The sequence below is a fragment of the Myotis yumanensis genome, unplaced genomic scaffold (genome assembly GCF_028538775.1).
Source record: "Myotis yumanensis isolate MYYU_CA2020_CCGP unplaced genomic scaffold, mMyoYum1.0.hap1 SCAF_10, whole genome shotgun sequence".
Lineage (NCBI taxonomy): Eukaryota > Metazoa > Chordata > Mammalia > Chiroptera > Vespertilionidae > Myotis > Myotis yumanensis.
In genome coordinates, this window is record NW_027223761.1 from 59020065 (window position 1) to 59033534 (window position 13470).

Consider the following 13470-nt stretch of genomic DNA (forward strand, 5'->3'; position numbering starts at 1 on the left):
TCTCTCTCCCTTCCTCTCTGTAAAAAATCAATAAAATATATTTAAAAAAAAAAGAACTCTTTGGTTACTCTGATATACGCTTCCTGTAGGAACAGCAGCATAAATACTTCTTTTTCTCTATTTATCATTTCAAAAATAATGAGCTGGTTCTTCAGCTCCTCCCAAAGTGATCAACGAAGTATTTTTTTTCAAGCAATGTTATGAACTCCTGAATTTAATCACATCTGATATGTTTCTGTCCATTAAAGTTACTGATGCACAAATGGCTCTTCCTTGGTCAGTGAGAGCCTCTTCAAATGGGCTCTTATGATATTTTGACACAACTACTGTAGTCTTTGATAGCTTACTTGCTTTACAATAATTTCTACCGGTATTTTTTTTCCAAGTATTTTTTCTAACCCCAGTCCTGAATTATCCATTTCTTCAAAAAGTGTTGGTTACTTTTTAGTTAGAAGTGGCATTTAGAGATGATGATGTAGTACTAAGGATGTTCATTGCTACTATTGTGTCTAGCTTTTATTCAGTGGACATAATCAGCAAAGTGTTTTTGCTTCTTTGTTAATCATCACCCGAGGACATTTTTTCCATTGATTTTTAGAGAGAATGGAAGGGGGAAGGGAGGGACGTGGAGAGAGAAAGATGGATGTGAGAGAGATACACTGATCGGTTGCCACCAGCCTGCAGTCCAACTGGGGCTAAGAATGGAACCTGTAGCCCAGGTAGGTTCCCTTCACTGGAATGAACCCACGACTTTTTGGTGTGCTGCTGGCACTCTAACCACTGGGAACACTGGCCAGAGCAAAAGTTCTTTGTTTCTAATGGTTATTTCATGAGTTGATATTGATACCTACAATTCAAAATGAGGGCATCTCGGTTTTTACTTAATTTTATTTTTTTAATATTTGTATCTCCGTTTTGCCATGCTGAAATTTCTCATGCCAATGACATCATCATAATTACTCATTGTTTTTTTTTGAAACACAAGAACAAAGCCTAAGCATAACAATGCCAACATTGTTATTATAATTACATTATAATTATGGACATTCAAAAACAATTTAGTATTATTTTGTAGTTATTTTTGTCCTCGGGATTTATCCTGCTGGGATATACAGTCAAATTAATACCTTTAAAATCACTTAGATGCCCTAACCGGTTTGGCTCAGTGGATAGAGTGTCGGCCTGCGGACCCAAGGGTCCCAGGTTCGATTCCAGTCAAGGGCATGTACCTTGTTTGTGGGCACATACCCACTAGAGAGTGTGCAGGAGGCAGCTGATAGATGTTTCTCTCTCATCGATGTTTCTAACTCTCTATCCTTCTCCTTTCCTCTCTGTAAAAAATCAATAAAAAGTAAAATAAAATAAAATCACTTAGATTAGCTCTTCTCTATGTGCTAAGCATTCTACAATGCAGAGGACAGTCCCCCACAATAAAGAACTATCTCACCCAAAATGTCAACATGTCACTCACTCTATCCTGAAGGTCAGTCCACAGCAGTTTAGAAATATTCTTCCAATGGGTAGATAAATCATAGTTAATTCAATCAATCCTCTACTGATGTTCATTTAAATGTTTCCTACTTTTGCTTTGAGGGCAGTGGTTCTCAACTTGTGGGTCGAGACCCCTTTGGCGCTTGAACAACCCTTTCACAGGGGTCGCCTAAGACCATCCTGCATATCAGATATTTACATTACGATTCATAACAGTAGCAACATTACAGTTATGAAGTAGCAACGAAAATAATTTTATGGTTGGGTCACAACATGAGGAACTGTATTTAAAGGGCCAGAAGGTTGAGAACCACTGTCTTAGGGTGTATAATGAAGAGCCTTGTACCCATGTCTTTTCATATTTTTGCTAGCATACATTTGGGACCCTAGATTGGGATTACTGGATCAAAGGAGAAGTGCTTATTCAATTTTGGTTGATAATTCCATATTCCCTGACCCAAAAGTTTTATCATTCGGCGTTCCCAGAGCAACACAGAGTGGGGCAAAAGTAGGTTTACAGTTGTGAGTACATAAAACCCAGAGTTTATTCTATTATTATTTATCAATTATTGTATCATTTTCCAAACAAACAACTGTATACCTGCATTTGCCCTACCTGGTGTATGAGAGTGACTGTCTTCCCACAGCCTTGCCCACAGAGTACCTATGCAGTAAAACTTAGAGTTTCTGCTAATCTGATAGTTGAGAAATGGCATTTTAATACAGTTTTCATTTTCTTTTATTATGAATAGGGTTGAGCATATTTTCCTTTTCATATGTTTAATAGTCATTTGCATTTTGTTTTCTGGGTTTTTTTCTATTCATTTATTTAAATTTATCTTTATTGTTGAAAGTATTACAGAAGTCCCCTTTGGTTTTTTTCCCACTGACCCCCTCCACCCCACACCCGCTCCTACCAAGCCTTCTCCACACTATCGTCTATGTCCATGGGCTATGCATATCCTATATAATAAAAATCTAATATGCTAAGTGTCCAGTCATCCGTTTGACCAATCAAAGCATAATATGCTAATGATATGCTAAGGCCACTCAACTGCTTGCTATGATGTGCACTGACCACCAGGGGGAAGACAGTCGACTGGTCCAACAGTCACTATGATGTGCACTGACCACCATGGGGCAGACGCTCCAACCGGTAGGTTAGCTTGCTGCTGGGATCTGGCTGATCAGGACTGAGTGAAACAGGCTGGACATGCCCTGGAGCCCTCACATGGTCCCTCCCCAGCCCCTGATTGTGCACCGGTGGGGTCCTCAGCCTGGCCTGTACCCTCTTGCAATCAGGGATTCCTAGGGGATGTCGGAGAGCCGGTTTCGGCCTGATCCCACAGGCCAAGCTGAGGGACCCCACTGGTGCACAAATTTATGCACCGGGCCTCTAGTATGCATATAAGTTCCCCTGTTAATCTCTCCACCATTCCCCCCACCCCTGCCTTTCCTCTGAAATTTCTATCTGTTCCATGGTCCTATGTCTCTGGATCTATTTTGTTCATCAGTTTATTTTGTTCATAAGGTTCCACATATGAATGAGATCATGGATATGTGTCTTTCTCTGACTGGCTTATTTCGCTTAGCATAATATGCTCCAGATCCATCCATGCTGTTGCAAATGGTAAGACTTCCTTCTTTTTTACTGCTCCATTTCTTTTTCTGTTAAAACTATATCAAATCATTCTTCTATGAGTGAAATGGGTTTTCCCTTTATTTTTGGAAAATATAATGATATAAATGGCAAATGTTTTCAATTTTGTCATTTATCTTTATTTTGCTCATGGAGATGTTTTGCTATGCAAAGTTTTTATTTTTTTGGTCATGTAATTGAATACATCAATCTTTTCCCTTGTTGTTTCTGGACCTTAAGCCATAGTTTAGAACATTTTCTACATTTCTAGGCTATAGTGAACACACTCATTTTTTATAAATAACGTTTACATGTTCCCTTTACTTACATTTCCATCTCTAATCCATTTGGAATTTTTCCTGGTATATTATGTGAGGAATGGATCCAGTTTTATTTTTCTCCCCACATGGCTCTCCATTTATTTCAATGCCACTTTTTAGATCAACACTTTCCCAGAAATTTAAGAAGCCACTTTATTGTATACTAAGTTTATACATGCAAATGGCGCATGTCAGGCTTTTCTATTTTGTTGCATTGGTTTACCAGTCTTTTCAAGCATCGCTATCAAATGTTTTAATTACAGAGGCTTTTCAGCACATTTTAATTAGTTGGAAAAGCTAGGTCCCCTCTTTGTTCTTTTTCAGGGTTTTCCTGGCTATTCCTGCTTGTTATTCTTCCAAATTAACTTGATAATCCACCTGTATAGCACCTGACAGAACTTGAAGCATTTTAAATTGGGGTTATGCTGAAGGAGAAACGGTTTCTTTAGGATGGAGTCTCCCTACCCCAAAACATGGTTTGTCTTTTTTCATTTGCTCAAACTACTGTTTTGTTTTTCAGAGGGGTTTTAATTTTTCTCAAATAGGTTTTGAACATTTTTTTAGAGTTTATTCATGTGCTATCTTAAATTGTCTTCTTTTCCATTACACTATCTTTTTACTAATTTTTTTTTTTGCTATAAATGTAGGCTATTGAGTTTTGTAAGTTAAATTTATAACTTGCCACTTTATTAAATTTTCTTATCACTTCCAGTAGTTTTTCCATTCACTCTTTTGAGCTTTTCTGATACATAATTATGCTACATGCAATAGGTATCATTTTACCTTTTTCTTTATAATCCCTATAATGCAACTTGCATTGACTACTACTTACAGCACTACTTAGACAGCAGTGGAAATAGTGACATTCTTGTTGTATTCCTGACTAATGGGCATGCCTTTCGTGATCACCATTAAATATAGGCAGGCATTTGGATGCATTCCAGAAAATTGTTTACTTTTAAACATAAATTTAGTCAGACCATGGTTAGCCTCCTATCTGCACTTTGGCCCAGACGTGTTTTTTAAAAAAATATATTTTATTGATTTGTTACAGAGAGGAAAGGAGAGGGATAGAGTTAGAAACATCAATGAGAGAGAAACATCGATCATCTGCCTCCTGCACACCTCCTACTGGGAATGTGCCCGAAATCAAGGTACGTGCCCTTGACCAGAATCGAACCTGGGACCTTTCAGTCCGCAGGCTGCTGCTCTATCCACTGAGCCAAACTGGTTAGGGCCAGGCGTGTTTTTTTTTTGAGTTAGAAAAGTAGGTCCTGGCTCTCAGCTCTGTGCCAGGACCACTTGCCCATGGGAGTGACCCTGAGGTGGGCACAAGCTTTGCCGGTGGTTTAAGGCAGAGAAAGGAGTGAGAAGTGTGCCTGTGGAGTTCTGGGTATTGTTTCTATCCCCACTGTACTTGGAAAGTCTACTACATTCTCTGAGTGTCAATTCTTTCCTTTAAAAAGTTCAAGTTAACTTAGTCAAGATGCTAAAATATTTGTGTTCACAGAAGCAGTTGCAGCAATGGGGTACAGAAGCCTTTGCAGCAGCAAGCCTGCCCTGACCTTCAGGAAGTTCCAAAGTCGATGTGCTCTTGAAAAGCTGGCCTCTTTCTGCTTGCTTTGTCCTGAGCCTAATCTACAGTCAGAACAAGTGTTTCTCTGTAAAAAGACTTCCTTTTCCTCATTTGCTTTTTATTTCCCACAGTTGGGGCCATTTGTGAGCTCCTGGACTAACAAACAAAGCAAAGTAACTCTCAAAGATGCTGTGTTCAAAATGGTCATTGAAAGGCCTAAGGAAGTACAATGGACTCAAAGCAGGAGGAGACCTGAATGTAGGAAGTCTCTTCAGGGCTGGTTTCCATGCTGCCCACCGCAAACAGTCTGGGCTTTGCAGGCTCCTCTCAACTAAGCCTGGGTGAATGCCAAGCCCGGCTTTACAAAGGCTCATGGTGGGAAGCCCATGGGGTGAGTTGCAGGGAAAAGCTTGCCTTTTACTAGAACCAATTAAGTGCTAAATGACTGAAATTCTGTTCTGCCTCTGTTGGTATTTTAAAACCATATTTAAGACATTCTACCGTTGTGATTTCAAGGGTCACGCCTCCTTGTATTTCAAATGTATAAACATAAAAATCATGTCAGTTTTGAGTTTGTTTCACAGTGTACAAACCTGTATCATCTTTGCTTCTTAGTCTTTGTTATCTCTAGTCTACCAGTGTTGTGAGAGTCAGAGAATTTGAGGAATGTGTCCAATGTGACAATGGCAGGGCCAGACCTGAACCTGGGTCTTATGGAGCCATGTTGTGAGTTCATACCATGCATTCCATCATCCCATTCCATGTGCACTTAAGCTCCACACACATTAATTGTGAAACACATGTGAACAAATATGGGTGCAAATATCATGGACCTTGCTATACAGAATTCCTAATTTACAAAATAGATAACTGACATGAAAGCTCTCTCTTTAGGAACGTCAATCATAGGGTTATTCTAACTAGAAAGTTCTCTGCTGCCCTTAACATTGGAATTCATTTTCAAAGACTGATTTGTGTATAAATTGTCAGGCACAGACCTATTAGAGGCAGTGACATTTTGCCATTATCTTTTTTAGCAGAAAGTCTCACATTAGAGTTGGCTTGCTGCCTTATTTTTTTCTCTATATAATTACACTTGTCCCAGCATTTTCCTAACTTAAGTATACAAGGAAGTTTTGGGCCACTGCCCTTTCCCCTGCTATGCGTGCCACGGCACTACAAGACATGAAAGAACACCTTCGATGAGGGCAGTGTCCCTTGGGAGTCCCTTGATCTGGGGAATCATAGAGCAGCTTTGGCAAAAGTGGTTTCTTTCTATCCTTCCCCCCAGCACCCACCTTTTATGCAGGTGCAGGATGGAGAGAAAGGATAATACCAAGTCCAAATTTTCAAGGTAAAGAGAGCTTTTAAAGAAAGGAGGCTAGTAAGGAACTCTCAGCATGTCACTTAGAGACAAAAGAGGAATGGAATCCCCATGGCTGTGGAGGACAAGGCTAACTTTAGGGATGCAGGTTGCAGACCTGCCAGACCCAGTAAACACAGACCCTTTCTTCAGCTAAAAACCTTGGTGGCCCATCTCAGTGAACTGGTTTTGGGGCATTAAGAATTTTGAAGATTATGTGAAAGAGGCTTTTAATCTCCACATTTGGCTGTGGAGCATACACATACAGGCTGATTTTCATATCTTTATAAATCAAACCAGGACTTGAATAAGAAAAGTATATTAAAATCACAAAAACAACATATCATGAGTCCCCGAATCAAACCAGTGTAACTTTTGGATTATTATTTGGGCATGACTATCTCTGCTGTCTTTCATAAGTAACAATAAAAACCACATACACATAATACTATATAGTTATCAGGTGTATTATTTCAATTTTAAGTTGAAAGGGGGGCTGTGATAATAAAACCTGCATGTGTCCAACACATCATGGAATTTCAAGGACCTTCTCATAATATCTTATTCTTGCAACAACCCATAAGGCATGTAAGCCTTAGCCCCATTATACAGAAGGAACCGAGTCTCATTGAGATGGAGCCACCTTCTGTGGTAACACAGACAGGAATTGGTTAAGCTCTGACTTGAACTTGAATTACCTGATTCAGGGTCAGCGCTCCTTCCGCTATGCCAAATGCTTCCCCTAATGCATTAAAGTGTATACTTTGTATGTACAGGTGTGCAGGGGAAAGTTCCTGAGGTGTGTCTGAGTTTGAGAAGGAAGAAGTGGGTTTGTATCTCTTTACCTGTGTATACCTAGGGTGGCCACCTAACCAGTCTATGCGTCAGTTTATCACCAGAAAAATGAGTGTAATGGTAATAGGGTGACAGGGAAATGAAACTTAAGAATGAGACTTGCTAAGTCTTATTATGCAACTATGAAGAGTTTTATATTACTATGCATTTCCATTCATTGACCCTTTGAAAGAGTCATGCTCTAGATTTGATTACATTTGCTGTGAAGATGCAGTAGCTCAGACTGGTCTGGCAGATGTTTGAGGAAAGTTGTTAAAATTCATAATTTCTCATCCTTGGAAATGCGTGTTTTTGTCCCCTGTGAGCTTGGCGCGTTAAAGAGAGGGCAGTGAGGAGGGTGGGGTATCATGTATGTCTGGCTATGAGACATTCTATTCTAATCGCCACAGGGGGTGCCATGTTCCCAAGGCAGCCACCTTAAAAAGTGCCCCCCTGGCAACTAGTAGGGCTAGGTAAGTTGCTCTTCCGGCCTTAGCATTGAGTTGTGCCTTTGAGAGGCAGCACAGTGTGTGGTTCACAGATAAGGCTCTGGAATCCAACTGCCTGTGTCTGAGCCCTGTTCTACTCAAGTTACTGAGCCTTGCTTTGCCTTAATGTCCATATCTGTAAAATGGGCACGACAATAGGGGATTTGTTTGTGAATTCAAAGGGGCCTGACAAGCTCAGTGACCAAAAGGAGCCAAACCGGTTGGTATGATCACAAATTCCTAACTGGGCAGGTCACAGCAGGTAGTCATGTCTCAGACCTGTGGTTTCCTTAGCAAAGATCCATCTTTACTTTAAAGTGAGCTCTGTCCATTGTTCTCATGCAGGTAGGATCACATACCTTGGACATGGCAGAGTAACGTTCTTTTCTAGACCCCTGGAAGGCACAACAGCACGCACCAGAACACCAGACCATAGGACCGCTCATAGCTACCTGTGCCCTGCATACCATCTCTGTGTGCTGTAACTGCTAATTAACTATCATGTATGTGTTTCCATTCTGCCTTTTACCCAATCCTAGAGAATTCCCTGCTTTGCTTTCTCCCACCTCCTTAAGCTACCACCAATGGATTTCACCCACCTTCCTTCCATCTTCTTTGATTTTAATGTATAAAATAGCTGCCATTCTTCAGAGCATTTGAGGTCTTGCTCCCTGGCCTATGTCAACAGTGTGGCCCAGATAAGCTTATGAAAATTCCCTGCAGGTTTGGATGTCTCTTAGGTGGACAGTTTCCTATTTCTAACATAACAAATTACCAGACTGAGCAGTTTAAAACGATACTCATTTATCATCGCCTAGTTCTGTAGATCAGAAGTTTGAGTATGGTAAGGCCCAACTGGGTTCTCGGCTAGTGTCTCACAAAGCTGAAAGCAGGGATGTGTTCATTTCTGGAAGCTCTGGGGGTGAACCAGCTCCAATTTGGCTGCATCCAGTTCCTTGAGGTTATAGGCCTGAGGCCCCTTTGTTCTTGCTGGCTGTCAGCAGAAGCCGCTCTCAGCTCCTCAAGGCTGTTCATGTTCCTTGTCATGTTGCCGCCTCCACACTCAAACTCATGGTGGTGTTTCAGATCCGCTCACAGTTGGAATCTCTGCCCCTTTTCCTGCATCTCTTCTGACTTCAGCTGGAGAAAGTCATCTGCTGAGGGGCCCGTGTGAGGAGACTGGGCCCACCTGGATAATCCAGGATAGTCTATCTTAAGATCTGTCACCTGGATATTCCCCTTCCCCTCTCATAGCAGCTGGTGCTCCTGTGATTCCTCACCGTTCCTCTAACCCTATGGTCCGTGAACTGCGGCTTGCGAGCCACTTGTGGCTCTTTGGCCCCTTGAGTGTGGCTCTTCCTAAGCCTTAGGAGTACCCTAATTAAGTTAATAACAATGTACCTACCTATATAGTTTAAGTTTATAAAATTTGGCTCTCAAAAGAAATTTCAATCATTGTACTCTTGATATTTGGCTCTGTTGACTAATGAATTTGCCAACCACTGCTATAACCGACTGTACCACCTCTCAACACTTGCATCCCTCCCTTCTCAGCCAGACACTCATGCTCATCTCTGGGCTTCTACAACATCAAAGTGGGGAACTCTTCTGTAATGTAAAAGAATAGCATGGCTATTTCTATTTTTTTATTTCTTGAAGGGAGTTAACCTCTTGTTTTCTATCCAGGGCTTTAGTAGACAAACTTAGTCTCTTTCTTAACCCAGTCCAACAGGGATTTGAAATACTGTGGAAACAGCCAGCTTGGTCACCAGAGCAGGGAGGCTTTGAAAACCAACAACCCCCTCAGGTGTGCATGTTTCCTAGGAAGCATGGGTGGTTGCATGTTGAAACTTTTAATTGGAGTTTCTGAGTGATGAAAAAGTGATGATGAATTAATTTATCCGAATATTTTTGGGCCACATACGCATTTGGATATCTGATGAATACTAAGGATCTACTCTCTAAAAAAAGGAACATACACACCAACTTTTATAAACAGGTTCATGGGCTTGAAGCACCTCTCAGACTATCTTGGAGAGTTTAATTTGTTTGCACAACTGGGTGCTGATTTGCATTGGTTTGCTGGAGGCAGCAGGGGTTGGAGGTTGGGCAGAGGTCTCGACAGGAAGGAACACAGCTAGAACCAGAGTACGGGTCTTAAATCTCTCCACTCCACATTATTCATTTCTTGGTCTACTAGACCGTCGAGTGATGCTATTTCTGGTGACAGTCATGAACTATTTGTTCCCATTCCATCACATTATACATGTAGAAACCAGGAGTAGGTTTTTAAAACCTTGGGGGTAATTCTTGGAATACAGAAAGCACTCAACAATGTTGGACGGTTTTAGGCAAAGAGAAGACTGTCAAAGAGCCATCCAAAGTGGCCATCCTGGGAAGGAGCCTCAGGAACTAGGAAAACCCAGGAGTGCACCTCTGGTGTGCTCCGAGGCCTTGACAAGTTCTGCCTGGTTTGATCTGCATTGCGGTTACCTTCAGGGATCATCTTGCACTTCCATCCCAGGACAAGTCAGCAAGTATCCAGTGTAGTCCTCCAGGAAAAGCCTGGGATGCAGCACTGAGTCATCCCCTTCCCCAGAGCGCTGTCTCAGGCTCTCATTCATGTCTCACAACCACCTGGGTGGCAATCTCCATGATACAGATGGTCACCTAGGCTAAGTGATGAGAGTAATACTAGCAGAGGTAGCTAATATTTATTAAGAACTTACTATGTTTAGACCTCATGCTAATACTTTGTATCTGTAAACACATGCAAACCACAGCAATTCTAATGATGATGCAGGTGTGAGTCTGCCCACTTTATAGATGAAAGGACTAGAGTGCAGAGAAGTTTATCGACCTGCACCTGCTGGAGGGAATTCAGCTACTACGTGGAAGAGCTGGGATTAGAACACGGAATTATTGCTACCGAGCCCGTGCTGTCAAATACTCTGCTGTGTTACATAAAGTACAGTAACGTCCTTCATAAAATCAACAACTATTTTATGCAGAGGCCCTTGTCCATCTCGCCAGGTTTCTGCATATGTTGGGAGGCTTTGTTCTTCCATTTAGTACATCTGCATCTTTGCAACCTGAACTCCACAGAACCATTTTACAGTCAGCGCTCACACTGGGGAATCTCAGTAAGGAAAAGGATGTTTATTCATCACCAGATAGGGTAGCTCTGAGGCACGAGAATCCCGTGAGTTGGGAGAACAGGCAAAACCAAAGATGAAGGAAGCGTTTTCAGAGCCCTGAGGCTCAGATTTATTTGACATTCGCCAAGTAGACTTCCACATGTTGTTTATGGCCGATTGAAACATGTGTCATTCCATGTTTTATGATTCCAGATGAACAAAGTAGAGAATAGTTCCCAAAGGGAAACCGAACAGGTGCTTGGGGGCTCCGGGGCATTTATTCAGTTATATGGTGAAGGGTATCTGTTTGATGGTGGAATCATTACAGTCAAGGTTGGAGCATGCTTTAGTGGTTTCTAAAAGAAACCTAGGATGCTTTTCTTTCCCCAAACACCCTCTTGTAAAAGCGTCCTTGACACGGCGGGCTTTGACTGACTCGGAGAACAGCTGCTGTCACTACTGCCAGAGGGGCTGTGGCACGTGTGAGCGGAGGCTGATTGGCAGAGGCAGGTGGAGTATCCAGGCTGGTATCCAGGCCCAACACAGCCCGGTAGACAGAGTGATGGCTTTTTGATGGTAATAATGATGACATACAAGTTTATACTTTGGAAACTGTTAGTTCTCATTTCTTGAGAGGGTCATGGCCCTGGGGACACAGAGTAACTTGGAAGCTTTTGACAAGAAAATCTCTTGATATCCTTTATTAGTCCACTTAATTCGGCTTAGCTTGGCCTTACCAAGGGGAGGCTCCAAGTTCACCCCAATTCTCTAACTCCTTCCCAACTGCCCTGGCAATCATTAGTCTGAAATAAATTCCATATTAATTTTTAAAAACTAGGTACACATTAGTGATCTGGTTTTAAAATCTGGATCACGGTAACCCCAGGCATCTAGTGCAGCTCCTAGCACATGGTATGCATAAAGAAATAGTTGTGAAATGGATGCTGTAGACTGCTTTCTTGTTGGGTCCTAATGAAATTCTAAAATACAAGTTTCATTGAAAATTTTTTTGGTTTACGTGAATTGGTTCTGTGCTTTGGATCCAGCATGCCTGCCATACAGGTCCTGTTGAATATGTAGTGTCTGCTATTCATTTACTTATTCTAAAAATACTTAATATCTCTCTAGAACATCCTGGGCATACTGAATTACCATTTAATTCAATTATTCTAAAACCCTGGAGTAAAGTATGGAAATGAATATGGTTCCATTCTTTATTTGTATTTTACTCAAATATATCTTGTGTTTTTCAGTGGTGCTAAAAAGTTGAGGTTGGATATTATGCTAAGACATGGCTAATTTAAAAAGTCTGACTTAAATTCCCATTTAAAGTGAATTAGCACTGAAGACTTAGCAGTACTGCAAGTGGGTTATTTCATATTAGACTGGTGTGATTCCTGTAGGATGTCAACCACAGTGTCCTTTCCTGGTGTGCTGAAAATTCCCAGAAACTGTATAGATTTAGGTAGGGTGACCATGTGATTTATTGTCCCAACTGGAGCAATTTTAGGAGTTAAAAAAATACTATTAATTATATCAATGCCACAGGAGTGAATGGGACTCTCTCAGGCAAATAGGATCCTATAGTCATCCCAGGAAAGGACCAGGAGTGGTCACATGCGGGCTGCCTTATCCTGTGCATGTCACTCCCGTTCTAGGTTTCAGTTTATTCAGATGAAAAGTAAAAGGGTTGTGCTATAATAATCCTTATTGTTTCCTAAGAATTCTAGCATTCTATGATTATAAACAGCGTCAAAGGGGTCTCAGCATATTTTTGAAACCTCTTCAAATTAAGAGGCAGCTGCATAGACAAGCACATGAAAACCTCCTCCTCTTCTCCCCTTTTTAAAACTACATAGTTACAAAGGATTACATCATATTTTAAGCACGTCAACACTTGCTTACTGTGGGGCTGGCAAACATTTCATCTTCACTACCTGAAGGACTGTGTTGAGGAGGATTCTGAGGACACCTGGGCTCCGTGGGGAAAACGATTTTGATCAATAGTGATGGCTTCTGGGGTCATGGGACCAGAGAAGGAAGTGGGAAAGGTTATAGGACATGTGTGTGTGTATGCCAATCCTCTGTCATAACTGGTCTAAGGTATCTGATACTAAAATAAAAAAACAACAAAAACTGTTCTTGTATTTAGGATAAATCTGCCTCACACTGATAGCTAACATTGTGTTAGTGTCACCTAGAGATTTTCTCCTCTTGATTCCGTGCCCTCTCATAAGCTCTCAAGTAGCAGAGTAGAAGGAGTGGTCCTTGGCTTGGATGCCTGTTAGAATCCTGTAGGATCTCTGTGAGCGGAGCCCAGGTTTCAGTGGTTTTAACAACCCCTAGGTCCCTCCACCAACCCATTGACATCCAGGCTAACACGGGAGGTGGGAGTCCGGGCACCTAGATCCAAGTCCTTGTCTTTATTAATGCGTGTGACCTTAGCTATTTCACTCATCTGATCACAGTCTGTAAAATGAAGTTGGACCCTTAGGTATTCTCTAGCTCTAACTTACTGTGACTAACAAATGAGGTGAAGAATATCACAGTGTGTTAACTCAGACAATGTAGCTGTTCTCCTCTTCGTAAATTCAAGGAAAGCTGATGTTGTCAAAGAGGTAG

The 13470-nt window shown here is 41.4% G+C and overlaps 1 protein-coding gene across 2 annotated transcripts in view; it reads right to left on the bottom strand.

The window, feature by feature from the left end:
* The window catches only part of FAT3 (FAT atypical cadherin 3), a 524011-nt gene that overhangs the window by 104586 nt on the left and 405955 nt on the right, over nt 1-13470 (bottom strand). The window lies entirely within an intron of this gene.